General features: G+C 34.2%; 1 long non-coding RNA gene across 1 annotated transcript; it reads left to right on the top strand.

The window, feature by feature from the left end:
* The first annotated feature begins 1850 nt into the window (after positions 1-1850).
* On the top strand, positions 1851-11629 carry LOC120525087. The gene is made up of 2 exons (XR_005632885.1): positions 1851-2628; positions 6573-11629. It is a non-coding gene; the product is annotated as an uncharacterized LOC120525087 (long non-coding RNA).
* Positions 11630-12483: the final 854 nt, after the last annotated feature.

The raw sequence follows: 12483 nt of genomic DNA, 5'->3' as shown, positions 1-12483 counted from the left end.
TTTCCCTTCTAGGGATTTTTTTTGATGTGTTTTGGTTTTATTTTTATTTTTTTTTTTTTTTTTTTTTGAAAATCGATTTTTGGGAGGGGGGGGACAAAAACACTGTTTTAAAGTGAACTGAAGCTATTCAAAATGGATTTAACAGAAACTTGAAGAATTGCACTTATAAACAAAAATGGATTATTTGTGTAAATTGATATTTTTTGTGTGAATCATTTGTTGGTGTGCACAATATAATTTTTTTCATAGCTTTTGAAGAGTTGGAAAAAATATGCCATTTTGTTTAAATGAGAATTTATATTTGTGTGTGTGTGTGTGTGTCTGCGCGCGCGCGAGGCTGGTATGTTTTCTTGTGGACAAGCTTTGAATGAACATTGCTTAATGTGTGTATGTAAAGAGGGAAATTGCACAATGCATCATTCCTTTCACCAGCTATTGGTCCCAGAAATTCATTGTGTGTGTGTGTGTGTGTGTGTGTATTTATATATGTATGTGTTCATATATATATAAATAAGAGGTGAAATTGCAGACTTTTTGATAACTTGTTAAAGGGTTGGGAAGGTTGAGGGAGGGGCGATCTCAAATAAATCTCATTTAATTATAGACCTATTGAAGAACATTCTTTTATACTTCTGTTTGCATATTTTTTTCATTTTGGAAAAAGGCAAACAGCTTTTTTTTTCTTTTTTTTTTTTTTAAATACATAATTAAAAGGACAACAAGAGAGTTCCTCTGTACTGAACCGCAACCCCTGCTTTTGAATGCATGGTGCTCTGGGGTGATATTATATACACACCATCCCAGCAGCGTCTTTTGTGTGTGTGTGTTTATTTTTTTTTTTTTTTTAAGTGAAGGAAACCGGACCTTTTTCTCTTCCCTTAAAAAGATAAATTGTTTCACATTGTGACTTTGGACATCACCTTGTTTTGCTTGTGTGTGGGTGTTTTTTTTTTTTCTTTTCTTTTTTTTTCTTTTTTTTGAGCTTGAATGTGTATGTGTGTGCGTTTTTTAAAATGTCAGTCCAGAAATGCACTTAAACTTTTTTTTTCTGGGACAGGATTATTGCCTTTTTGAGGGGAGGGGGGAGTTTATGGACAATGAAACTTTACTTTTTCTTTAGCTATTAAGACAACGAAGTGAAAGCCTGCTCTTCCAAAAACGGGCAGATATATTTTTTTTTGATGTTGCTATCGGTTATATATATATATATATATATATATATATATATATATATATATATATATATATATATATATTTAGTATTCTTAGAACATTAGCACTTTGGGACTGTAGGCATCCGACTCCACAGAGTGCGTTTTTAAGCATTGAATGTATTAACACACAGGACTACACTTTTCAGAGTCCACAGGAGGGGCTTATTCAATTATTTAACAGAAAAAAACTGCTACTGTGGAGCTGCTCCTTTGCCTGGGCTATGTATGAATCTCCACATCTTGAATTCCTGAATTGAGCTTGGTTTACATTCGTCTTGGATTTAAAGTGTTTAAAGCTTATGGAGAGGAAAATTGGAACACTTACAATAAATGAAAATCCTTATCCAGGAGCGGATTCCCTGTTTCTACAATGTGACGATAGAGCTCTGTTGAAATCATTGGAAAATGGACATCGACTGGTCTTGGTTTCTCATGAGCGTGGCATACATGTTTACTGACATTTTTCCCCATACTTCCCCCACTCCTGCCATTCGCTTATACTACAACTTTTCAGAAAAAGGATATTTTGGTAAATTAGCAAGTTATCAGAGAGGGGTGGGGGAAGGTATTTTGTTTGATGTTTTTGCTTTAAAAAAAAGAAGAAAAACTTTTTTACGGTGTTATTATACAATTAAAATGAAAAAAAAATTGGACTGAAAAGAAATATATATATATATATATATATATATATATGTGTATGTACATATATATTACAAGTCTACTCAAAGACAGGCAATTGTTTAGTTTGGTTGAATTTTCTTTTTTCTGCCAAGACAATGGATGCTCTTAAACTGTCAAAAGCTACATTTTGTCAAAGGGGCTTTTTTTTATTCTCAATTTTCCAACACCTTTTTTATGAAGATACAACAAAGTTGACAGCTGCTTCATAACTGTTACATATGAAAAAGTAAAGAATCTTGGATGGATATGAGTCCTATTTGAACAGTTGGTTGCTCTCACTTTTTGTGATATGCAGTAAATCAGTCTTTTGACTTACCTTGAGTCTTCTTATGGGATGAAGCTCATTTTGCAAATGGCATATGCATATGAATGTTACAGAGGTGGCCTTTAATCTCTGGACTGAACTTTACCCTATGTCATCCTGCGGATAAGCAATGGAACTTGAAAGGGTTTTTAGAACTTGTGTGGGAAAAAAGGATTTATTAACAATTTGGACACATGACTCCTGCATGGAAGTACACTGCTCTGCTACACAGAAATACTTTAGGGGAAAAGATGCACACTATATCCTTTGGATTTTTTGTCTGCTGAATCCTAGTCTGCTCCCTCCTTTGTCGAAAAAAAAAAAAAAAGATTTGCTATGAAAAATCAAGAGGCATTCATTATGCAAAATATTGGATATAGTGTTAACTTCCTGATGACTTCTGTGACATTGGGGCACTGACATAAAATGGTAAGTGGTTTGTTTTTCTTTTGAAATAGTTGTGTCATTGAATGATGGCTAAACAAAAATTTAATTCTTAGATTATTTTGGGTTGTGGTCTTGCCCGCACACATTTAAACAGCTGTTGCGTTTTTGGTTTCTTGTTTACTATTCATTTACAGAATGTTTCTTAGCAATAAAGTTACTGTGTTTATTTTAAACAACCAGAGTACACACTTATGAATAATGAATCATTGAGAATTACATGCTACAGAACAGCAGTGACAAAAATGAAATGATAAATGTGATCAACTTTCTTTTAAGATAACTGGAGAATTACTATGATTATATTTTTTTTATGGTTTATTTAGATTAAATAGTAAGTTTAAATGTAAGCTATGCTTTCTGTGCTTTAACAAAACTGACTTTATTGTGACCAAACAAGGTATTGTATTTCTTCAGACCCTTTAATGGCATATTTCTAGCAGTCATAGTCTAAGTTGTCAAATTTTGTAAAAAAAAAAAAAACTACTCTAGCCTTAAGATTTGTTTTCCATTGAGATATCTGCACTCTCTTTAACAAAAAATTATATTTTCATAATAAGTGCTGCCAGAGCCCAATTTTAACGTCTGAAACAATCCATCATTTGTAGTGCACTTTGTATGCTTGTTACATTAGCTTTCCCAAAAAAACGAAGTGCACAGAAATGTTTAAGCCCATTAATATAACAATAGGTGGATAGATGTATAAGTAGTAGTTTAATTGTTCCAAGTGGGAGGTTTAGCTTAAGAAACAGAGAATGAGAATGAAAATGAAACTGATAAGTATTATGAACAATGCTGATCATCGTCTTTTTTGACACACTAGCATTAAGTATTTTTAGCCAAATAACTTTTGAGTAAAAGTGTGTCAAGTAACACTGCTGGACCCCTCCATACCAACAGCAATATGCCAGTAAAATGCCTTATTGTGATTACGATAAAAATACAGTTCAAGTATAGATTTCTTGACCAGTGTAGAATTTCAAAAAACGAATGCCATATGTATTCACATTTTTTGAAAATGTGTTTTGTGGCATTTGCATGAACAAATATAAGAAATAATAAATTAATAACAGTAGTTATTCTATCTTCCTGATGGGAGATAAAAATGAGAAGGAATTAGATCTGAAACAAATCGGACATGCCAGCTGCATCTGCTAAGTAGTATCTGTACAGTTCCTTCACACATTTGTCTTTCATCAAAAAGACAAACACCTTGTGAACAGTAATAAATCTCTCATTTTTATTATTGCTATTTCACAGGGCTTAAGGTTTGTTTCTCATGTATGTGGCAAACCTATGGTGAGCCAGTTGTGGCTCTGGCACTTGTTGCTGGAGTGACACAGTCAGTCAGTGCCTCGAATAATTGAATTCTTCGAGTGCAATGATAAATATGTAATTTAAAAAAAATAAAAATAAAACCGTATGACCATTTGTTATTTTGTTTGTGAATATCGTTCCATGTGTTTTGTTGTTTGATGCATGGTGGAGCAGTGGTTAGCATTTCTGCCTCACAGCTCAGGTCACACTATTGGCAACAATTCAGCATAGTTCGCAGATGCTCGCCTAGCCCTCAGGGGTACTTAAACTATTGAACTATTACAATCATCTCACAATTTGTCCCATTCCAATTGGCTTTAGTGCATTACAGTGAAGTTCCTGTATATTTTCTGTGTTTTTGCCAAACTCACAACAGTCCAACTCCATATTTTTTGTTCATTACTAATTTTCAAAATGGGTACCTGATCTTATGTAATGCAGTTAAAGTTGCAGTTACAATATACAGTACCTTTAAAAACTGTTTTCTGTCACGTTGTTCATTTTACTTTAATCCAGCTATTCATTCAATTTATTGAGTCCGTTCAGTAATTCATGAGTGTAGACACCAGAGTTTACACTGTGAGCATTGGACTCAAAGCAGGATCAGACCTGGATGTGTATTCATTTTGTTGTTTTACATAAGTTTATTAATTATTGGTCACTTTCTACTTTTATTTAACACTTAAGTTATGTTTTGTCTTTGAAATGGACAGTTCTGACTTTGTTGCTTATCCAACAATTTAGTTTATTTTTGTATAGCCCTCATTACTGAGTATAGGCACAGAGTACTGAAGTAGAAATGAGAGTATTTGTCAAATATTTCATTTCATGTACTTTATTGTGTAAGTTTTGCCCTCACGTTGTTTCAGGCTAGTGATTAACTGCCAGTGAATAGACATGGATTAAATTGTCAATTATCTTAAGAGTGTCCAAAAGTGTGTTTGCAATACATGCACAACCATGATCAAGTCACTTTTCTAAACAAAGAAAAGATGAGTTCAAGAAAAAGGTTTTCCTTTTTTGTATGTTTAAAAACAGTAACGTTTCAGAATTGACCTTAAACTGAGTCATAAAAACTCTCACTTTAGTATGCCTTAACTAACCATCGCATTTAGGTTTCCTAGAAATGAACAAAAATGATTTTCCAATGTAGTATTGCATCTGCAATGCAACACAAAATGCATGTGTTTTGACAAATTCAAATAGATGGAAAAAATGAAATGGCCATTACAAAACCTATTGATTACCCTGTTTGCTGAAAAAATAATGGCAGTTGGACAAAGTTGAACTCCACTGTACTTACTGTCCACATTTTTAAATGAAAGCATAACAGTCATTTATCTTTTACAGTTTGTTATGCTGCCTGTATGGGCGGAGTGGTGGCTGTGAGGCTAGGGATTTGCACTGGTAATTGGAAGGTTGCCAGTTTGAATCCCGTAAATGCCAAAAGTGAATCTACTCCTTTGGGCCCTTGAGCAAGGCTGTCCCGGGGTATGACGTTAATCTGCATCCAGCCCTGCATGTCGGCCCTCCCACCTGCAGGGAAAAACTTGGGGTTTGGTGGCAGAATTGGCACTCCAGCCACCATAACAAAACTCACACTGTTCCATTCTATCTGAACTTGTGTGGTGCTGAGGTGTCACCCATTGCATGGCTGCACTCGGGTCCTAATCTGGATCCTGAGTTGGTTTGTTGGGTGCGGCAAAGCACTGTTTCAGTGCGTGCTCCTAACCTGTAAATGGCAGCAATACAAGTAAGTCTATTCTCTTGCTGATAATCAAAGTGCTTAACAACAGTAAATACTCATAACAAATGCATCAAAACATAAAAGTGGTTATGACAGACAAGCTCAGAGAATAAAAAAAATCAGAAACACCCATCCATCAATTTTTCTAAATGCACTTCATCCTGAGTAGTGCCACAGGGAAGTTACTGCCAAATTTCAGGGATCACAGTTTTTGGTGAAGCTGAAATTTAAAGATGGAAGAAAAATATAAAAAGAAATTGAGCATCATTTCTAAAAAGGTCAAACATATTACTGGTATGGAATGAGCTAATGCCACTAAGACTTTATAGACTATAAATAAAGTTCATCAGAGTACTGATTTACCAAGGTGTCGTGTTGGATATTATGCTTGAGGTCCAGTTTCTGAGCATAAGTTGGATTTCCTGTGTACTGAAAACTTTTTCAAATTATTGTCAACTACTGTGAATATTACAGCTGGTTTCAGGCATTTGACATTCTGTGAATACTTGACAGTTGTCTTCCTTGCATTTAATATTTTCCTTGCCACAAAAGTTACTTTGTAAAAATGGAGCTCCTTAAAATATTATAAAATGATTATATATTTCTAATGTGGAAATTGAATGGTAGCATTGAAACAATGTAAATTTGCATGTGGCTTTTGAGTATATAAAAGGATAAAATGAAAGTGAAAATCAGTGGTGTGTTTTTGTTTGTTTTTCTTCTTCCTGCTTTCCCCCCGCCTCATTTGATGTAGGTTTTTAACTCTTAAATTGTTTATTGTTTATTATGTATCTGGCTATGCTGTGCCTCATCTGAGATCCATACCTTTCAGTGACTACTTTTATTTGTTTTTCTCTTTTTACAGCCTTTCAAGGATCATGCCTCTTCAGGGGTTAGCACCTCTTTTTGTGCTTTGCTTACTTTGACACAACCCCAAGTTTTGAAAAACTAAACCTGCTGGGACTTGAAAGATCATAAGGTGACTTAAAGTGCCACGGAATCCAGCGGCTGTAAGATACGTCTGTATCTGCCTCCCTTGCATTGCCAGTGGATTGAAGGACAACATACATATATAAGTTAATTATAATATGCACAATGTTCTGTGTGTTTTTTTTTTTTTTTTTTTGTGCCCACTTACCCCCACCCCTTTTTACATTATTTCTGGATCAGGGTACGAAAATTGTTTTCTTTTGTTGCTTTTGCACCTCAGACCCTACCTGTTTCCCTCTTGACAGTTAATAACTGCACGATAAGGAACCTATTTTTAGGTCCCTCCCTAATCTCCTTGGCTTCTTCCGTTTAACAGTATCTGCATGATAAATGGGCTCCATGTCAAGATGGGAGAGAAACGGAGCAATAGACTCGTCAGCCAAATCTTTCAGCTGTAGGACAACCAGCAGTTGATTTTGGATATGGGAGCCAAGTGCTTGAGATTTCTGTGGCCTGGAAATAAAACAACAGAACTTAAAGTCAGAACATTGTATAAATGTTTCTACTGTAAATAATTAATCTTTTTGTTGAAAAGGAGTAATTCCATCATTTCTTTATGTTCACATGGCCTTAATTGTACAAAGACACCCTGTGGTGCAAAAAGTCATTTTTAAGACAACAAAAAAGGCTTCTGTTGAAGGGGAAAATTTGATTTTAAAAATGGAAAACACAGAAGTGAAAATTGACTGGATTTTTGAATTTGGAATTCCATCCCAATGCACATCCTTTCCACCTCTTCCTCCAAAAAAGATTAATGATTATTGCTGAATAAAGAAAGTAAACAAAACAAAGCAAGCTTAATGCTTGTTGCCTGTATGTAGCGAAGTATCTGAAGGTCTCGTCATAACACCTGATTTTTCTTGCAGTCATCTGTTATGTCCAGTTACTACACAAGCAAGGTAACTCTATCCTGTGAGACCTCTCATGGTCTGACCCTTATCTCTGAATCTTGTGTTGTCTCATTAAAAGCTTGCTCCGGTGACTGTATTCCACTTTGCATTTATTTTTTTAAGAGGTTTGTGCCATTGGCTGTTTAATTTAAGCTGCTCAATTTTGCAGCTGATGGTACGTGACAGTAGCTAGAAGGCAGCTCTTCCCTGAGCAGGAACAGTGAATGAACATTGACTTTTTTCATTTGAGTTCCACCACTTAAACATTTCCTTTTACTGCTTAATTGCTCCTAGTGAATTCTGGGACCCCCTATACTTTGTATTGGCATTAATTTTCACTAAGGCCTCCTGATTCTTCAGTCCATTTTTTTGGCAGTGCTTTTCTTTTTGTTCATAAGTTATCTTTTTACTGATGACATTATTGGCCACGTATATTCAATATTTTGAATTGGTTTATGTTAATTGCGCCCCAGTGTGCTTTGAAGTTTGCCACTTTCCTGTGCAGGTAAGAGTTGCCTACCTAGTTTTGTGCTTGTGAAAAGGTTTAAACTTAATGCAGACAGGGACATTATTATTTTTCTTTAAGAAATGGGGTTAATAGAGGTTTTTTTTCTGTTTGCTGTTTTAATGTCTCTAGTGTGTAATGAACCCAGTCAATATTTTTAAATTGTTTTTGAATTGTTCTTTTGAAGCGTAACCAAGAATTTCTGAATAATGTGAAATTTCATTCCTTAAAAAATGGGGTGGTAGACATGTTTATGGCTGGATGTTTTGCTATAAAGGTAAGATTATTATAAATGTATGTTTTTTCTTTTCATCTCTTGGTGTTTGGTTGTCTCTTTACCAATGCAGCAACCAGCTAGCTAAAATCCACAGGGCCGTTTTAGCCTTCTTAGGTATCTTAAGTAATGGCTTTAAAGAACTTTTTTCATGTGAACTCCTGTAAAGTTTCACAGTTTCAAAAACTCGCATCACAAGCTTACTTTTGTTTTGTTTTTGTTTGTTTATCCTCACCCCACCCCACCTCTTTCTCCATGGAGCAAGTAGTTACAAATCTGTGTACCTGTGCTGGCATTCAGCTACATTAGTGCCTTTTCATGTGTTTCTCCCCTGTTGCTGTTCCTGGTTATCCCTTTGTACTTGGGAACTAATTGGAATTCAAGTCCAGTTTAGCTTGTTTTGCAAAAAGCATTAAAGTTTGTACTTTGGATGAGTAAAGTTTACAGATAACCTCCTTTGATGTTAAGTATGTAGAGTGTGACTTTGTCTGTAAAGGCAGTTGATCCATTTTAGTTAAAACACTACTGCTACTCTGAAAGTTTTAACTGTAAGAGAGTGGCTCTGATAGTTATAAATGTTTGTTAATATGTGTACGTATGTGTATACTTTTTTTTTCTTAAAAAAAAAAAAAAGTCAGTGTTGACTAGATTGTTTTAAGCAACTTGTACAGTTTATGCTCAAAGTATTACGGTAAAATTACCTTATTTCTTGGACATGATATTCTTCTCCGGTGGCTTTACAGTCTTTTATTAAGAGTACATGAAGGTGTTGACATAGCCACATGTAAGTTTGTGAAAATGAAGTGTTATTACTACAAGTATGGAATAAGGAAGCAAAGTGTCGTCTTTTGGGAGTTGTTGACACCAAATATGCCGACCGCTGTATTGTTTTGCTGGCTATCCCCCACATCCACTCCCTGAAAATAAAACGCAAACACACACACTTTTTGTCAAGCTTGGAACCCTTTCGGCAGTGTATCTTTTTCAAAATCTGGATAAAGGATGGAAGTATAAAAAAAGCCCCAGTGACTCTCTTTGGTGATGGTCCAGAAGGTTTTTCAGAATCACTCAATGGTATTTTTAGTTTGCATTTGTTGAAAAGGCCATTATGTTATACTGTTATCCTCAGGCAACTTATTTTTTCTCATTGTACATATTTGTTTATAGCAGGAATATTAATTAGTAGACCCCAAACACTAGACAAAATGCTAAACGGATTTAGATTCATCAAGTTTTTTTTCTTTTGTTGACAAAGCTTATTTTTGGTGCCGTGTCCCATATAATTTAAAATGTGACAATTTCAGCAGTTTTATTTTCCCTTTTTATTAATGGATGCTATTGGTTAAAGTATATGTAAGTTGATGGTACCATGCTGGCTTATAAAATTACATGCATGTTTTGTTGCAGTAATATTCGCTTACATCACTTGCTTAAATTTTAGTCATTTAAGAAAATCTTTTGACAGAAAATGTATTGTTTTCATAGCTCTTTTCTGACATTTTGATGATTTTTGCATTATTAATTTTGAAGACTGCTAGTGATTCAATTCTGAAATATCTGCTCAGCACCTGAGTTAGTTGAATAGCTGGACATTTGTAGATTCAACTACAATCTGTTAGGTGTTTGGCAGTGTAACTGAGGGGACGAACTTCATGTACTTCTGTTCTTTATTTAATGTTGACAGAATTAAATGATCTGTTGGAGAGTTAGGTTTTCATTTTCTGTTTCTTAATATTACTTGTGGTAACATATGCACTCAGAACCTTTTGATATGCTTTTATTTGAAATTATATTAAAGGTCCTTATGTGTTTTTGTACCAATAGTGTTTTAAGTCAATATTAAATATGCAAATATATTCACTGTGATCCTAGCAGCTTGAGATAAAGCTGGACTGTGACTTTGTCTTTTTCTGAACTCTAAAGGCTTAGGCAAAAGTATGATTTATTATCATTGTTTTAAGAATATAGTTAGGTTATAAGCTGTTTTTCTAACTGCATTTTACTGGATGCCCATAAATCAAACTTTATGTTCTTAATTTTTTTTTTTTTGGGAAAGTAATGGGTGACTTTCATTTTGAAATGACCTTTTGTGCACACTTAGTGTGCTTTTGTGGACCATCAAGCTATTTAACTTTTCTCCAACTTTGCATATAAGTTTAAACTTATTTGTTAAGATTAGAGTAACAGAAGCATTTTATTTTTAATTTCCATGTGCTTACTGTACTTTGTTAATTATTCTTAGAAATCTGCACTGTATTTGTAAAACATTTATGCACCCATCTGTGCACATCAGAATACTTTGTTCTCCCTTGTAGATTTACATTGCTTAATTGTCTACTGTATTCAATGGGCACTACTCATTTAAGGCCGCCTTACATCCTAATATTACAGTTAGTTTCAGTTAACCATTTCAGAAATTTGTCTTCGTAATACAATGTATTGTAGTTTTGCGGTTACGTTCTTCATCCAGATATTTAGATTTTTTAGGTTCTCCTGCTTACATCTTATGGTAGCTATGCATTGCGTTTCATACAACTTTGTAGAGCATTTGTTTGGCATGCAACAATTTGACTCAATATTCCTTTCATTTCATAATGGAAAATTGGCTTTAATGAGGAAAAACATTAATTATAGGTTTAATCCTAGGTTTGTATAAAAATATAAAAATAACTGGATCATAATTCCTTAGTTAATGAATGTATTAATTTGCATGTAATGATGATTATTTACAGTTAAGACCACACTGAATTCAAAACGTTTTCACAAAATTGTCTTGCTGCTTTTTTATTTTTTTTATTCTTTCTGGATGGGAGCTTGACAATGTTCTACACACTTTAAGCTGGAACCTTTGTATGTAGCAATGAAGGCTGACCTTTTTGCTAATTTTTGATATGTGTGATACAGGTCACCTTGAATAGTGTTCATTGCAAAGTACTTCACATTGATGTGGAAATTGATACTTTATTATTTCACCTCTGTGTTTTGTTTAGCTGTACAGCAGGGTGTCCATTGAGTATTTCAGGGAGAACCAAAGGATTCAACACACTTTCCCATCCTCTACTAACCCCTAAGGTTTGGTGCTTAAATTTGAAATAGATAAATGATTTTCTACCTTTTCACAAGCCACTGTTCCACTGCTGTTTAACATTGTGAATGTTTTGGAAATTGTTAATACAAGTGAAAAAAAATGTAAATAGTTCCCACATCCCCTATGTCATGATCAACAAAAAAATAAATAAATGAAAAGAAAGTGAAAATGTTTACTGATTGTGGTGGGTGGTTTTTATTTATTTTTATTTTTTTTAATTTCATGATGTTTAAAAGCACTGTTCCGCACAAATTACTCAAACTTTAATTTTTATGTTCAATGCATAGTCTTGATAAAGCCTCCTGGAATGTAGATGGCAATAAAATATAGTATCAGTTTGCCTCAATTTATTCTTATTCAGCATAGTGCCCATCTCTGTGCCAGTATCTTCAGCTGTATAAGATTACACTAGTATGAAAAAGTACATACACACCACAAAAAGGTTTCTCTTTGCATTTTTTGACAAAAGGGTATTTAATTATCTTTTCAACAGTACTGGAAAAGGTTAAAAAATTATTCATTTGTATGTTTCAAATCAACAGAAATGAAATTTCCTTGCAAGGAAGCAGATAGTAAACTCCCATCCCTAATTTTATGTCTTTAATTGAACCCGGCTGAAATTATTTAATTGAGGCTAACTGAAAGATGTTACAAGTTGTGCAAGAAATGCACATATTTTCTCTGTGTGTGAGGTGAGCAAGATATGCCTTTCCAAAAAAAAAAAAAATCATAACTGAAGTTTAGTGAGTAAAGAATAAAGGGATCTGGAAAGATGAATCAAAGGTAAGAACTGCTTGATTACTATACTATTGTAAGGTAATGAGCAAATATGATCACAGATATGTTTGGGAAATGTATCTCCATGAAGTGTATTGAAGGGAAAAAGGTGAAACATAAGTGGTTTTAATTGAAATACAGTACTGCAGTTAAGTTTCCCTGAGGGCTAGGAATTTGTCTGCCAACTATGCTGGACTGATTATTATGACCAAAAATTTGACATGAACTGTGAGACAGCAGTGCTAACTACTG

Source organism: Polypterus senegalus, chromosome 3, assembly GCF_016835505.1.
Source record: "Polypterus senegalus isolate Bchr_013 chromosome 3, ASM1683550v1, whole genome shotgun sequence".
Taxonomy (NCBI): domain Eukaryota; kingdom Metazoa; phylum Chordata; class Cladistia; order Polypteriformes; family Polypteridae; genus Polypterus; species Polypterus senegalus.
Note: the sequence above shows the minus strand (reverse complement) of the source record. Positions and strands in the feature narration are given on the sequence as shown.